Genomic DNA, 13584 nt, shown 5'->3' with positions numbered 1-13584 from the left:
GAAAGGCAGAAGTAAGTCCAATGGAATCTCTATGGTCTCATTTTGAGCCTCAGATTCCCATGGTTCCTCATTGGGGAACTCAGAGGAGGTTGGTGCACGCCCATTGAGGTCTTCCTCAGTGGCGTCCACCTCTTCTCTTTCCTCTCCATATTCGGCCATGTTTATGGCTTTGCACTCTCCTTTTGGATTTTCTTCTGTATTACTTGGGAGAGTACTAGGAGGGAGTTCAGTAATTTTCTTGCTCAGCTGTCCCACTTGTCCTTCCAAATTTCTGATGGAGGACCTTGTTTCATTCATGAAACTTTGAGTGGTCTTTATTAGATCAGAGACCATTGTTGCTAAGTCAGAAGTACTCTGCTTAGAACTCTCTGTCTGTTGCTGAGAAGATGATGGAAAAGGCTTGCCATTGCTAAACCTGTTTCTTCCACCATTATTATTATTGAAACCTTGTTGAGGTTTCTCTTGATTCTTCTATGAGAAATTTGGGTGATTTCTCCATGAAGAATTATAGGTGTTTCCATAGGGTTCTCCTAGGTAATTCACCTCTTCCATTGAAGGATTCTCAGGATCATAAGCTTCTTCCTCAGATGAAGCTTCCTTAGTACTGCCAGGTGCATTTTGCATTCCAGACAGACTTTGAGAAATCAAATTGACTTGTTGAGTCAATATCTTGTTCTGAGCCAGTATGGCATTCAGAGTGTCAATCTCAAGAACTCCTTTCTTCTGACTAGTCCCATTGTTCACAGGATTCCTTTCAGAAGTGTACATGAATTGGTTATTTGCAACCATTTCAATCAGCTCTTGAGCCTCTGTAGGCGTCTTCTTCAGATGAAGAGATCCTCCAGCAGAGCTATCCAAAGACATCTTGGATAGTTCAGAGAGACCATCATAGAAAATACCTATGATGCTCCATTCAGAAAGCATGTCTGAGGGACATCTTCTGATTAATTGTTTGTATCTTTCCCAAGCTTCATAGAGGGATTCTCCATCCTTCTGTCTGAAGGTTTGGACTTCCACTCTAAGCTTACTCAATTTTTGAGGTGGAAAGAACTTTGCCAAGAAGGCATTGACTAGCTTTTCCCAAGAGTCCAGGCTTTCTTTAGGTTGAGAGTCCAACCATATTCTAGCTCTGTCTCTTACAGCAAAAGGGAATAGCATCAGTCTGTAGACCTTAGGGTCAACCCCCATTAGTCTTGACTGTGTCACAGATTTGCAAGAATTCAGCTAAGAACTGATGAGGATCTTCCAATGGAAGTCCATGGAACTTGCAATTCTGTTGCATTAGAGAAACTAATTGAGGCTTAAGCTCAAAGTTGTTTGCTCCAATGGCAGGGACAGAGATGCTTCTCCCATAGAAATTGGGAGTAGGTGCAGTAAAGTCACCCAGCATCTTCCTTGCATTGTTGGCATTGTTGTTGTTTTCGGCTGCCATGGGTTCTTCTTCCTTGAAGAATTCGGTCAGGTCCTCTAAAAAGAGTTGTGCTTTGGCTTCTCTTAGCTTTCTCTTCAAGGTCCTTTCAGGTTCAGGGTCAGCCTCAACAAGAATGCTTTTGTCTTTGTTCCTGCTCATATGAAAGAGAAGAGAACAAGAAAATATGGAATCCTCTATGTCACAGTATAGAGATTCCTTGAGGTGTCAGAGGAAAAGAAAAGTAGAAGACAGAAGTAGAAAATTCGAACTTATCAAAGAAGATGGAGTTCGAATTTTGCATTAAGGGATAGTGTTAGTCCATAAATAGAAGGATGTGAGAAGAAGGGAAGTAATTTTCAAAAATTAAGTAAAAGATTTTGAAAAATTTTTGAAAAACACTAATTGATTTTCGAAAATAAGAGTGGGAAAGAAATCAAGTGATTTTTGAAAAAGATTTTGAAATTAGAAGTTTAAAAAGATTTGATTGAAATCTATTTTGAAAAAAGATGTGATTAAAAAGATATGATTGGTTTTAAAAAAATGTGATTGAGAAAATATGATTTGAAAACAATTTTAAAAGATATGATTTGAAAACAATTTGAGAAGATATGATTTTAAAATTTAATGACTTGCCTAACAAGAAAAGATATGATTCAAACATAAAACCTTCCTCAACAGAAAAGGCAAAAAATGTTCAATCAAATCATTAATTGTTAGTAAGTATCTTTGAAAAAGGAAAGAAATTGATTTTGAAAACATTTGATTGAAAAGATATGATTTGAAAAAGATTTGATTTTGAAAAACTTTGAAAACTTGAAAAAAATTGATTTTGAAAACAAAATCTTCCCCCTTTGCCATCCTGGCGTTAAACGCCCAGAATGGTGCACATTCTGGCGTTTAACGCCCAAACCTATACCTTTTTGGGCGTTAAACGCCCAACCAGGCACCCTGGCTGGCGTTTAAACGCCAGTCTGTCTTCTTCACTGGGCATTTTTGAATGCCCAGCTTTTTCTGTGTGATTCCTCTGCAGTATGTTCTGAATCTTCAATTCTCTGTATTATTGACTTGAAAAGACACAAATTAAAATATTTTTGGATTTTTAATAATAAGGAGAAATCAAAATGCAACAAGAATCAAATAACAATGCATGCAAGACACCAAACTTAGCAGTTTGAACACTACTGACACTAATGCATATGAGACACAACAAAACACTCAAGTCAATAGAATTCAAAGATCAAAACAAGGAAATCATCAAGAACAACTTTGAAGATTAATTAAGACACATGCATAAATTCGAAAAATGCAAGAAGAACAGAAACATGCAATTGACACCAAACTTAAAATGAGACACTAGACTTAAACAAGTAATATTTTTGGTTTTTATAATTTTGTAATTTTTTTTGGCTTTTTTTTCGAAAATTAAGTGGAAAAGAAAATAAAGATATCAAAATTCTTAATGAGGATTCCAGGAATCATGCAATGTTAGTCTAAAGCTTTAGTCTAAAGGAATTAGACATAGCTAGCTAAGCTTCAGCAAGACATTGCATTCAAGAGCTAAATTGATGATGATCAATCAGCTTTGGTGATGATAAGAACATCACCTTGAAACACTAGAATTCATTCTTAAGAACTCTGAAAAAAAAATACCTAATCTAAGCAACAAGATGAACCGTCAGTTGTCCATACACAAACAATCCCCGGCAACGGCGCCAAAAACTTGGTGCGCGAAATTGTGATCACTACAACTTCGCACAACTAACCAGCAAGTGCACTGGGTCGTCCAAGTAATACCTTACGTGAGTAAGGGTTGATCCCACGGAGATTGTTGGTATGAAGCAAGCTATGGTCACCTTGTAAATCTCAGTCAGGCAGACTCAAATGTATGATGATGATGAACGAAAATAATATAAAAGATAAAGATAGAGATACTTATGTAATTCATTGGTAGGAACTTCAGATAAGCGCATGAAGATGCCTTCCCTTCCGTCTCTCTGCTTTCCTACTGTCTTCATCCAATCCTTCTTACTCCTTTCCATGGCAAGCTCGTGTAGGGTTTCACTGTTGTCAGCAGCTACCTCCCATCCGCGCAGTGAAAGCTAATGCACGCACTCTGTCACAGTACTGCCAATCACCGGTTTGGTTCCCTCCCCTACCGGAATAGAATCACTCTTTTGCGTCTGTCACTAACACCCAGTAGGTTACAGGTTTGAAGCACGTCACAGTCATTCAGTCATTGAATCCTACTCAGAACACCACAGACAAGGTTTAGACCTTCCGGATTCTCTTGAATGCCGCCATCAGGTCCTGCCTATACCACGAAGATTCCGATTAAAGAATCCAAGAGATATTCACTAAGCCTCAGATGCGTGTAGAACAAGAGTGGTTGTCAGTCACTTTGTTCATAGTTGAGAATGGTGATGGGCGTCAATCATCACCTTCATCATGTTGAAGAACAAGTGATATCTTGGACAAAGAACAAGTGGAATTGAATAGAAGAACAATAGTAATTGCATTAATACTCGAGGTACAGCAGAGCTCCACACCTTAATCTATGGTGTGTAGAAACTCCACCGTTGAAAATACATAAGAACAAAAGTGATCATTGGTTTCGGCCCCAGAGAGGGAACCAGAAGAACCAAGATCTGATCTAAGAACTAGATGTCCAAAGATTAAAATACAATAGTAAAAGGTACTATATATAGAAAACTAGTAGCCTAAGGTGTACAAAGGTGAGTAAATGACATAAAAATCCACTTCCGGGCCCACTTGGTGTGTGCTTGGGCTGAGCAATGAAGTAATTTTCGTGTAGAGACTCCTCTTGGCGTTTAACTCCCATTTTGGTGCCAGTTTGGGCGTTTAACTCCCATTTAGGTGCCAGTTCCGGCGTTTAACGCTGGGATTTCTGTAGGTGACTTTGAACGCCGGTTTGGGCCATCAAATCTTGGGCAAAGTATAGACTATCATATATTGCTGGAAAGCCCAGGATGTCTACTTTCCAACGCCGTTAAGAGCGCGCCAATTGGGCTTCTGTAGCTCCAGAAAATCCACTTCGAGTGCAGGGAGGTCAGAATCCAACAGCATCTGCAGTCCTTTTGAGTCTCTGGATCAGATTTTTGCTCAGATCCCTCAATTTCAGCCAGAAAATACCTGAAATCACAGAAAAACACACAAACTCATAGTAAAGTCCAGAAAAGTGAATTTTAACTAAAAACTAATAAAAATATAATAAAAACTCAACTAAAACTACCAAAAACACCCTAAAAACAATGCCAAAAAGCGTACAAATTATCCGCTCATCAATGACCATAGCTTGCTTCATACCAACAATCTCCGTGGGATTGACCCTTACTCACGTAAGGTATTACTTGGACGACCCAGTGCACTTGCTGGTTAGTTGTGCGAAGTTGTGAATCATGGTATTGGCACCAAGTTTTTGGCGCCATTTCCAAGGAAAAAAAGAGTGATGAATTTTACATAAACATATGAATCACAATTTCGTGCACTAAGTTTTTGGCGCCGTTGCCGGGGATTGTTTGAGTATGGACAACTGACGGCTCATCTTGTTGCTCAGATTGGGTAATTTTATTTTATTTTATTTTGTTTTATTATTCTTAAATTTCGAAAAAAAAATTATATTACTTATCCTGTTCTTCAGAATTTTTAAGAATGGATTATAGAGTTTCATGAAGCATGTTGAAGCTTGGCTGGCTGTAAAGCCATGTCTAAATTCTTTTGGACTGAGGCTTCAAAACCATCTTCATAGAGGCAAACTAATTTGAATATTAGTTGTATGCTAAAGCTTGGCTGGCCATTAGCCATGTCTAGTGTTTTGGACTGGAGCTTTCATTGAAAGCTTGGCTGGCTATTAAGCCATGTCTAATTCCTGGACCGGAGCTTTAGAGAATTAATTTTGAACAACAATTCAAGCATGAATCACAATTTCGCCCACCAAGTTTTTGGCGCCGTTGCCGGGGATTGTTCGAGTATGGACAACTGACGGCTCATCTTGTTGCTCAGATTGGGTAATTTTATTTTATTTTATTTTGTTTTATTATTCTTAAATTTCGAAAAAAAAATTATATTACTTATCCTGTTCTTCAGAATTTTTAAGAATGGATTATAGAGTTTCATGAAGCATGTTGAAGCCTGGCTGGCTGTAAAGCCATGTCTAAATTCTTTTGGACTGAGGCTTCAAAACCATCTTCATAGAGGCAAACTAATTTGAATATTAGCTGTATGCTAAAGTTTGGCTGGCCATTAGCCATGTCTAGTGTTTTGGACTGGAGCTTTCATTGAAAGCTTGGCTGGCTATTAAGCCATGTCTAATTCCTGGACCAGAGCTTTAGACTAACATTGCGAAGATTCCTGGAATCCTTATTAAAAATTTTGAATTTCTTATTTTCTTTTTCTTATATGTTTTTCGAAAAAAATCAAATAAAATACAAAAAAAATTATAAAATCATAAAAATAAAAAATATTTTGTGTTTCTTGTTTGAGTCTTGTGTCAAGTCATAAGTTTGGTGTCAATTGCATGTTCATCTTTTTCTTGCATAAAATTTTCGAAAACTTAATGCATTCATGGTGTTCTTCATGATCTTCAAGTTGTTCTTGATGAATCCTCTTGTTTGATCTTCATATTTTCTTGTTTTGTGTTGTATGGTGTTTTTCATATGCATTCTTGCATTCATAGAGTCTAAACATGAAAAATTTCTAAGTTTGGTGTTTTGCATGTTTTCTTTACATTGAAAATTTTTCAAAAATATGTTCTTGATGTTCATCATGATCTTCAAAGTGTTCTTGGTGTTCATCTTGACATTCATAGTGTTCTTGCATCCATCATGTGTTTTGATCCAAAATTTTCATGCATTGAGTATTTTCAGTGTTTTTCTCTCTCATCATAAAAAAATTCAAAAAAAATCAAAAATCAAAAATATCTTATCTTTTTAAATCATATCTTTTTAAAATCTTTTTCAAAAATCATATCTTTTCCATTTTTTATTATTTTCGAAAATTTCAAAAATCTTTTTCAAAATCTTTTTCTTATCTTTACATCATATTTTCGAAAATAACAACAAAAATTAATGTTTTGATTCAAAAATTTCAAGTTTGTTACTTTCTTGTTAAGAAAGATCCAAATTTTAAGTTCTAGAATCATATCTTGTGATTTCTTGTGAGTCAAGTCATTAATTGTGATTTTAAAATTCAAATCTTTTTCAAAACAAATTTCAATCATATCTTTTTAAAACCATATCTTTTAAAATCATATCTTTTCAAAAATATCTTTTCAAATCTTATCTTTCCAAAATCATATCTTTTTTTAATCATATCTTTTCATATCATATCTTTTTCAAACTTTAATTTCAAAAATATTTTCTAACTTCTTATCTTTTCAAAATTAATTTTCAAATCTTTTTCAACTAACTAATTGATTTATTTGTTTGTTTTATCTTTTATCTTTTTCAAAACCACCTAACTACTTTTCCCTCTTCAATTTTCGAAAATATCCCACTTCTTTTTCAAAATTCTTTTTAATTAAGTAATTATTTCAAATTTTAATTTTAATTTTATTTCTTCCTTTAATTTTCGAAATTACTAACCCATTTTTCAAAATTATTTTCGAATTTCTCTCCCCCTCATCTCTTTCTATTTATTTTATTTATTTACTAACACTTCTCTTCATCCTAAAATTCGAACCCCCTCTCTCTGAGTTCGAATTTTCTTCTTCTCCTTCTTATTCTTCTTCTTTTCTACTCACATAAAGGAACCTCTATATCTGGACAAAGAGGATCCCTATTATTATTTTCTATTCCCTTCTTTTTCATATGAGCAGGAGCAAGGACAAGAACATTCTTATTGAAGCAGATCCTGAACCTGAAAGGACTCTGAAGAGAAAGTCAAGAGAAACTAAAAATCAACAATTCAGAGAAACCTCAAAAAAAAAAAGAAAAAGAAAAGAAAAAAGGGAAGACAATAAGCCTCAACCTCCGAGTCATGGGAGATGGAAAGACTCATCTAAAGGGTTTATAGCTCAGTGGTAGAATATTTGACTGCAAATCAAGAGATCCCTGAGATACCTAAGGGGATAAATTATCCTCCACACAACTATTGGGAGCAAATAAAGATAAGAGCACTAAAATCACTAGGGATCAAGCAACAGAGGCAAGGAAGAGACATAAAGGAGCCCAAAAAGCATCAATGGTCCTTCAAGAAGGCACCACCCTCACTAAGGTGGACTCATTCCTTGTTCTTAAATTTTTTTTCTGCTTTTCGTTTTTTTATATGTTATATGTTTATCTATGTTTATGTCTTTATTACATGATTATTATTATTTAGTAACTATGTCTTAAGGCTATGAATAATTCTATGAATCCTTCACCTCTCTTAAATGAAAAATATTTTTAATTCAAAAGAACAAGAAGTACATGAATTTCAAATTTATCCTTGAATTTAGTTTAATTATATTGATGTGGTGACAATACTTTTTGTTTTCTGAATGAATGCTTGAACAGTGCATAAATTTTGATCTTGTTGTTTATGAATGTTAAAATTGTTGGCTCTTGAAAGAATGATGAACAAAGAGAAATGTTATTGACAATCTGAAAAATCATAAATTTGATTCTTGAAGCAAGAAAAAGCAGTGAATGGTGAAAAAAAATAAAAAAATAATTGGCGAAAAAAATAGAAAGAAAGAAAGAAAAAGCAATCAGAAAAAGCCAATAGCCCTTAAAACCAAAAGGCAAGGGTAAAAAGGATCCAAGGCTTTGAGCATCAATGGATAGGAGGGCCCAAGGAAATAAAATCCAGGCCTAAGCGGCTAAATCAAGCTGTCCCTAACCATGTGCTTGTGGCATGCAGGTCCAAGTGAAAAGCTTGAGACTGAGTGGTTAAAGTCGTGATCCAAAGCAAAAAGAGTGTGCTTAAGATCTCTGGATACCTCTAACTGGGGACTTTAGCAAAGCTAAGTCACAATCTGAAAAGGTTCACCCAGTTATGTGTCTGTGGCATTTATGTATCTGGTGGTAATACTGGAAAACAAAGTGCTTAGGGCCACGGCCAAGACTCATAAAAGTAGCTGTGTTCAAGAATCAACATACTTAACTAGGAGAATCAATAACACTATCTGAAATTCTAAGTTCCTAGAGATGCCAATCATTCTAAACTTCAAAGGAAAAAGTGAGATGCCAAAACTGTTCAGAAGCAAAAAGCTAAAAGTCCCGCTCATCTAATTAGAATTAATATTCATTGATATTTTGAAATTTATAGTATATTCTCTTCTTTTTATCCTATTTGATTTTCAGTTGCTTGGGGACAAGAAACAATTTAAGTTTGGTGTTGTGATGAGCGGATAATTTGATTTTCATTTAGTCAAACATGGCAAAAAAAATTAAGCATTTATTAAAAAAATATAGCTACTTCTATAATTACAAACTGTTAGATCATTCAGTTAAACATGTCAAATTATCTGATAATTTACAATATCATCTCCACATAACCTTAAAATAAAGTCTCAAAAAGAAAAAAAAAATAAAAATCTTACAAATACAAGACCGACCTAAGTGAAAAAAAATAAGACACCCAGTACGACTTAACAATGCTAGACTTTTTGGAATTGATTGAAAATTATGAAAAAGGTAAGGAAAAGAAGAAGAAGAATTCAGTAACCTATACATGAATGTTAGTTTTTGTTTTGGGCGCATAATATGATATCTATTGTTATGGCGTTTACACAGTAACTTTAATTTTCGTAAAATATTGTAAAATTTAAAATAATATTTTTATTATCAAATAATTCTTTTAAATATGATAGCCACCATAATCATCATAATAATAACCATAGACTTTACTTTTTTATTTTTATGTTTTATATATTTGTGTGTATTTATGTGTTCATATTTGCAGGAACTTATTGTTGCTATGGCCTTGGTTGGTGCAATATTTGGTGCTACCATTGGCGGTTACATTAATGATGTTTTAGGGCGTAAGATGGCTATTGTAGTGGCAGATTTTTGTTTTGCCGTAGGATCACTTATTATGGCGATTGCACCAAATCCTTATGTTATTATAATAGGCCCTTTTTTGGTTGGCCTTGGTGTTGGTGCAACTTCCGTTACTGCTCCTGTTTATATTGCAGAAGTATCACCATCTGAAATAAGAGGAGGATTAGTTGGCTTCAATGCTCTTATGATTACCGGTGGACAATTTCTTTCATTTGTCATCAATTATGCCTTGACAAAGGTAAGCATACATAATTTGCTAACCACCACTAGATTGTTAATAATAAGTGTAACAACAATAATAACAGTTTTTCTTGTTAAGTACTCAATCATGATTTTATGATATCTAATTAAATCTGTTAGAGATATAATTATTTATATATTTTTTCTTTAAACTTAAATTTTTGGGCGAAGTAATTTTACAACATGGTATCGTAGTTTCTATAATTTAAAGGTCTAGAATTCAAATCTTGTTGACTCCAAAAGAAAGAATTTAATATAAGACAAATAAAAAGATAATAATGACCTATATATGTAAAAATTAAGGTAAACACACCATATGTTTTTGAAAAAAAGAATGTATTAGAGATATAATCATTCATACACCTCCTCCTATCAATTTAACTTTTTAGTAAAAATAGTTTCCTGATAAAATCAATTTTTGCATGTAGGTCCCGGGTACGTGGCGTTGGATGCTCGGAGTTGCAGGATCACCTGCAGTGGTCCAATTAGTTTTTATGATCTTCCTCCCCGAATCCCCAAGATGGCTCTATTTTAAGGTAAAACCTATACATGTCAATACATGTAAAACATATTCGAAATTCATTGTTATTCTTCTTGTATGTGAATTTTTTTTCTTTAACCTACAGAATAAGAAAGAAGCAGCCGCTAATGTTCTATCCAAGATTTACCCATCACCTCGTTTAGAAGATGAGATTGAGATTCTCGAATTTCACTTGGAGAAAGAACAGAAAAATAAGGTCAAAGTTAACTACAATGATGTGTTCAAACTGAAAGAAATTAGAGTTGCGTTTATATGTGGGGCTGGACTTCAAGCATTCCAACAATTTACCGGTATTAGCATTGTCATGTATTATAGTCCAATAATAATCCAAATGACGCTGCATTGTTCTTGTCCCTCGTTGTTTCTGGCTTGAATGCCGGTGGCACAATTCTTGGAATCTATCTTATCGATGCTCCAGGCCGTAAAAAGCTTACTCTTGGTAGCTTATCAGGTGTGGCTATATCTTTGACCATCCTCTTTGTGGAATGCTTTATTATAGGACATGGCAATGCCAGTCAAGTATATGCTTGGCTTGCGATTGTTGGTTTGGCTTTGTATATCATATTCTTTGCCCCTGGTATGGGTCCTGTGCCATGGGCAGTGAACTCAGAGATTTATCCTGAAGAGTATAGAGGAATATATGGTGGCATGTCTGCAACTGTGAATTGGATTTGTAGTGTTATAATGTCTATTAGTTTTCTTTCAGTAGTTGATGCTATAGGGCTTGGTGGGAGTTTCATGATTCTCTTGGGAGTCACTGTGGTTGCAATTATTTTTGTGATCATTTACATGCCAGAGACAAAAGGATTGACCTTTGAAGAAGTTTCAAACATTTGGAAGGAAAAAGCCTACGGAAAAGACAAAAACGACATAAATCTAGTTGAGAAAACAAATACATGATTTTTCATTCTTATGTATTGTTATTTGTTGATTAACAATCATTGTTTATTGATCGTTTTATGTGTACACAAAATGAGTCACTATATTGTTAGAAAATTATAATTTTTAATTTATTTGTGGGCAATACATATAATCAATTATAATCACATTAGCTATTTCATATTATATGATTTATATATAGTTAATCTCATTTATGGTTATAAATGTTAAATAGAATAAACCATTATTACTTTTGATTTGGGTTTAAATGAGAGTAAAATCAGATTCTATTTTACTTGGGGCCTTTAGGGTTTAATGAAAACCAATAAATAAGTATAAATAGAACTCCAAGTTTTTGGTTCCTACATACCAAAATCACTTTGCAACCCTGGCTCCATCAGAGAGTTGTTATTTAGCATAAATAAGAATTTGGTAGATTTTGGTTGAAGAAAATTAAAGAATCACACATTAAGATTAAGAACAACAAATCAAGATAGTGTGAATGTAGGTACGCCTCCACTGTCAGATATCTTTCACAAAACCAGGACATTTGGATCCTTCTGTCCAATTGAGATTGTGAAACGTAACGGAGATATCTGACGTGGATGTTGTTATGTTGACATGGCCGTAACAGTGTCCCACGTTGAAGTGGTAGAAAGGTTTAGGGACAAAAAAATCCCGCAACCTTAAAACGACACCGTTCCATGCTAAACCTAATGCATTCTTAATGAATTTTAATTTTTTTTTATTTTAAAATTTGACCTATCGATTTGTCTTACGGTGAAAATAAAAAAATTAACTACCTACAAATCAAACCCTTCGATTTGTACACCCTCAAATTTGAACTTATCACTCTAGAAATCTGACCCTCATATTTTAATTGAAAATTTTCCTAACTCCCAATGTGACCTCAGATTTGATTTTTGCAATAAAAAAATCACATTTATATTGAATTAAAACACCCAAGTTTTCCATGACTAACGATAACACAATAACAATTTTCATTACTAAAAAAATAAGCTTCAAAGGGTATAGTATGCTAGAAGGCTCATTTTTTTTAATAGCAATTGTTGTTGTGTTATCGTTAGTCATGGAAAAGCTAGGGGTATTTTAATTCAATATGGAGGTGATTTTTTATTTTTTAGTTGTGAAAGTCAAATCTGAGGCTTAGATTTGGGGTTAGACGAAATATCAATTAAAATTTGAGAATCAAATTTTTTGAGTGATAAGTTCAGATTTGAGGTTGTACAAATCGGAGGGTCCGGTCTCATGTGAATGAAAATTGACCCTCTGAGTTCTTTGAATGTGACTTGCACAGTTGAGTGAAACAGACTAACTTCCAATAACAAAGCAAAATACAACCATCTATCCAATATTAAAATTAAAAAATGACCCTTTAATGAATACTGAAGTTTCTAAAATTAAACAAGAAAATATAAAAAAATTGAGAAAAATGATGATGCTCGGCTTCTCTCTTGGCTTAATCGATTTAACTTGCAATGCAGTAGTGAATTAGATAGAGTAAATTATAAACCACGCGTAATTAAAGAGTAATTAGCCAATATTTTACTTATTAATCAAATAAATTACAAAATTAAATTTTATTAGTCTAAAGAGGTAGAAATACTAAAAGTACGAATTTTAATACTAATTTTAAAGAATTTGGCCTAAAACTAGACCAACGGGCCAAACCGATTGAACCAAACCCAAACTGGGCCTGTGGCCCAATATATAAACATAAAGTTCAGCTCTTCTTCCCCAAATCAAAAGGGAAACACGCTGAAACTCCATGAAAGGGAAGGAGCAAGAGCTCAAACCCTAACCTCTCACTCAATCTCATATAACTTCAAATCCAGAGTTCCGATCGCCACACCGTTTGCGATCACGCGACCACTGCATCGATCTCTACAAAACCAATTAAAACAATTTGACAAGAAAATCTCAATTTATCACTCAGCCTTCCTCTCCTAGAATTCGAAAATTTAAGATTTTGAATTTGATAAATTATGTGATTTTTATGTTCTATGTTTGAATTAGATTGAGAAAATGATTGGGTTTGGTTCTATTGATGCTTGAGGAAGGTAAAAATTCTTAAACTCCTTATGGATTATTGAATTAGTAAGCTTTGATGTTTATTGTGGTGACATGTTGTGGAAATAGATTGAATTATGTTGAATTAAGGCCCATTGGCAGTATTAAAAGTTAGAGATTGAACCTTGGAGGCTGGAATTCCATTTGGAGAGGCTTTGGGGATGTGGACACTTAAGGAACGGTAGAATGGAGGTGATTTTGGCTTAGGAAAAAATCATCCAAGGTATGTTTTGGTTTCTCGTAGATAATATATAATGTCATGTGAAAACTTAGGCTAGACGACCATATGATTGGTTGGAATGTGTAATTATGTTAATGTTTGGTAATGTTGATGAAAATATTAAGTAGAGTATAACATTAGACCATGCATAAATATTTGTGATATTTGATGATGATTTGTGGTGTGAGATTTTGGTTTTTGA

The 13584-nt window shown here is 34.1% G+C and overlaps 1 non-coding gene and 1 pseudogene across 1 annotated transcript; both read left to right on the top strand.

The window, feature by feature from the left end:
• Positions 1 to 918: 918 nt before the first annotated feature.
• LOC130942543 (small nucleolar RNA R71) lies at positions 919 to 1026 on the top strand. Its single transcript, XR_009071111.1, has one exon. It is a non-coding gene; the product is annotated as a small nucleolar RNA R71 (small nucleolar RNA).
• Positions 1027 to 9295: 8269 nt separating this feature from the next.
• Positions 9296 to 11092, top strand: LOC130939609 (inositol transporter 1-like; annotated as a pseudogene).
• The last annotated feature ends 2492 nt before the right edge of the window (positions 11093 to 13584 follow it).

The sequence above is a fragment of the Arachis stenosperma genome, chromosome 7 (genome assembly GCF_014773155.1).
Source record: "Arachis stenosperma cultivar V10309 chromosome 7, arast.V10309.gnm1.PFL2, whole genome shotgun sequence".
Lineage (NCBI taxonomy): Eukaryota > Viridiplantae > Streptophyta > Magnoliopsida > Fabales > Fabaceae > Arachis > Arachis stenosperma.
The sequence above is the reverse complement of the archived record's forward strand: the minus strand, read 5'-3'. Positions and strand labels throughout refer to the sequence as shown.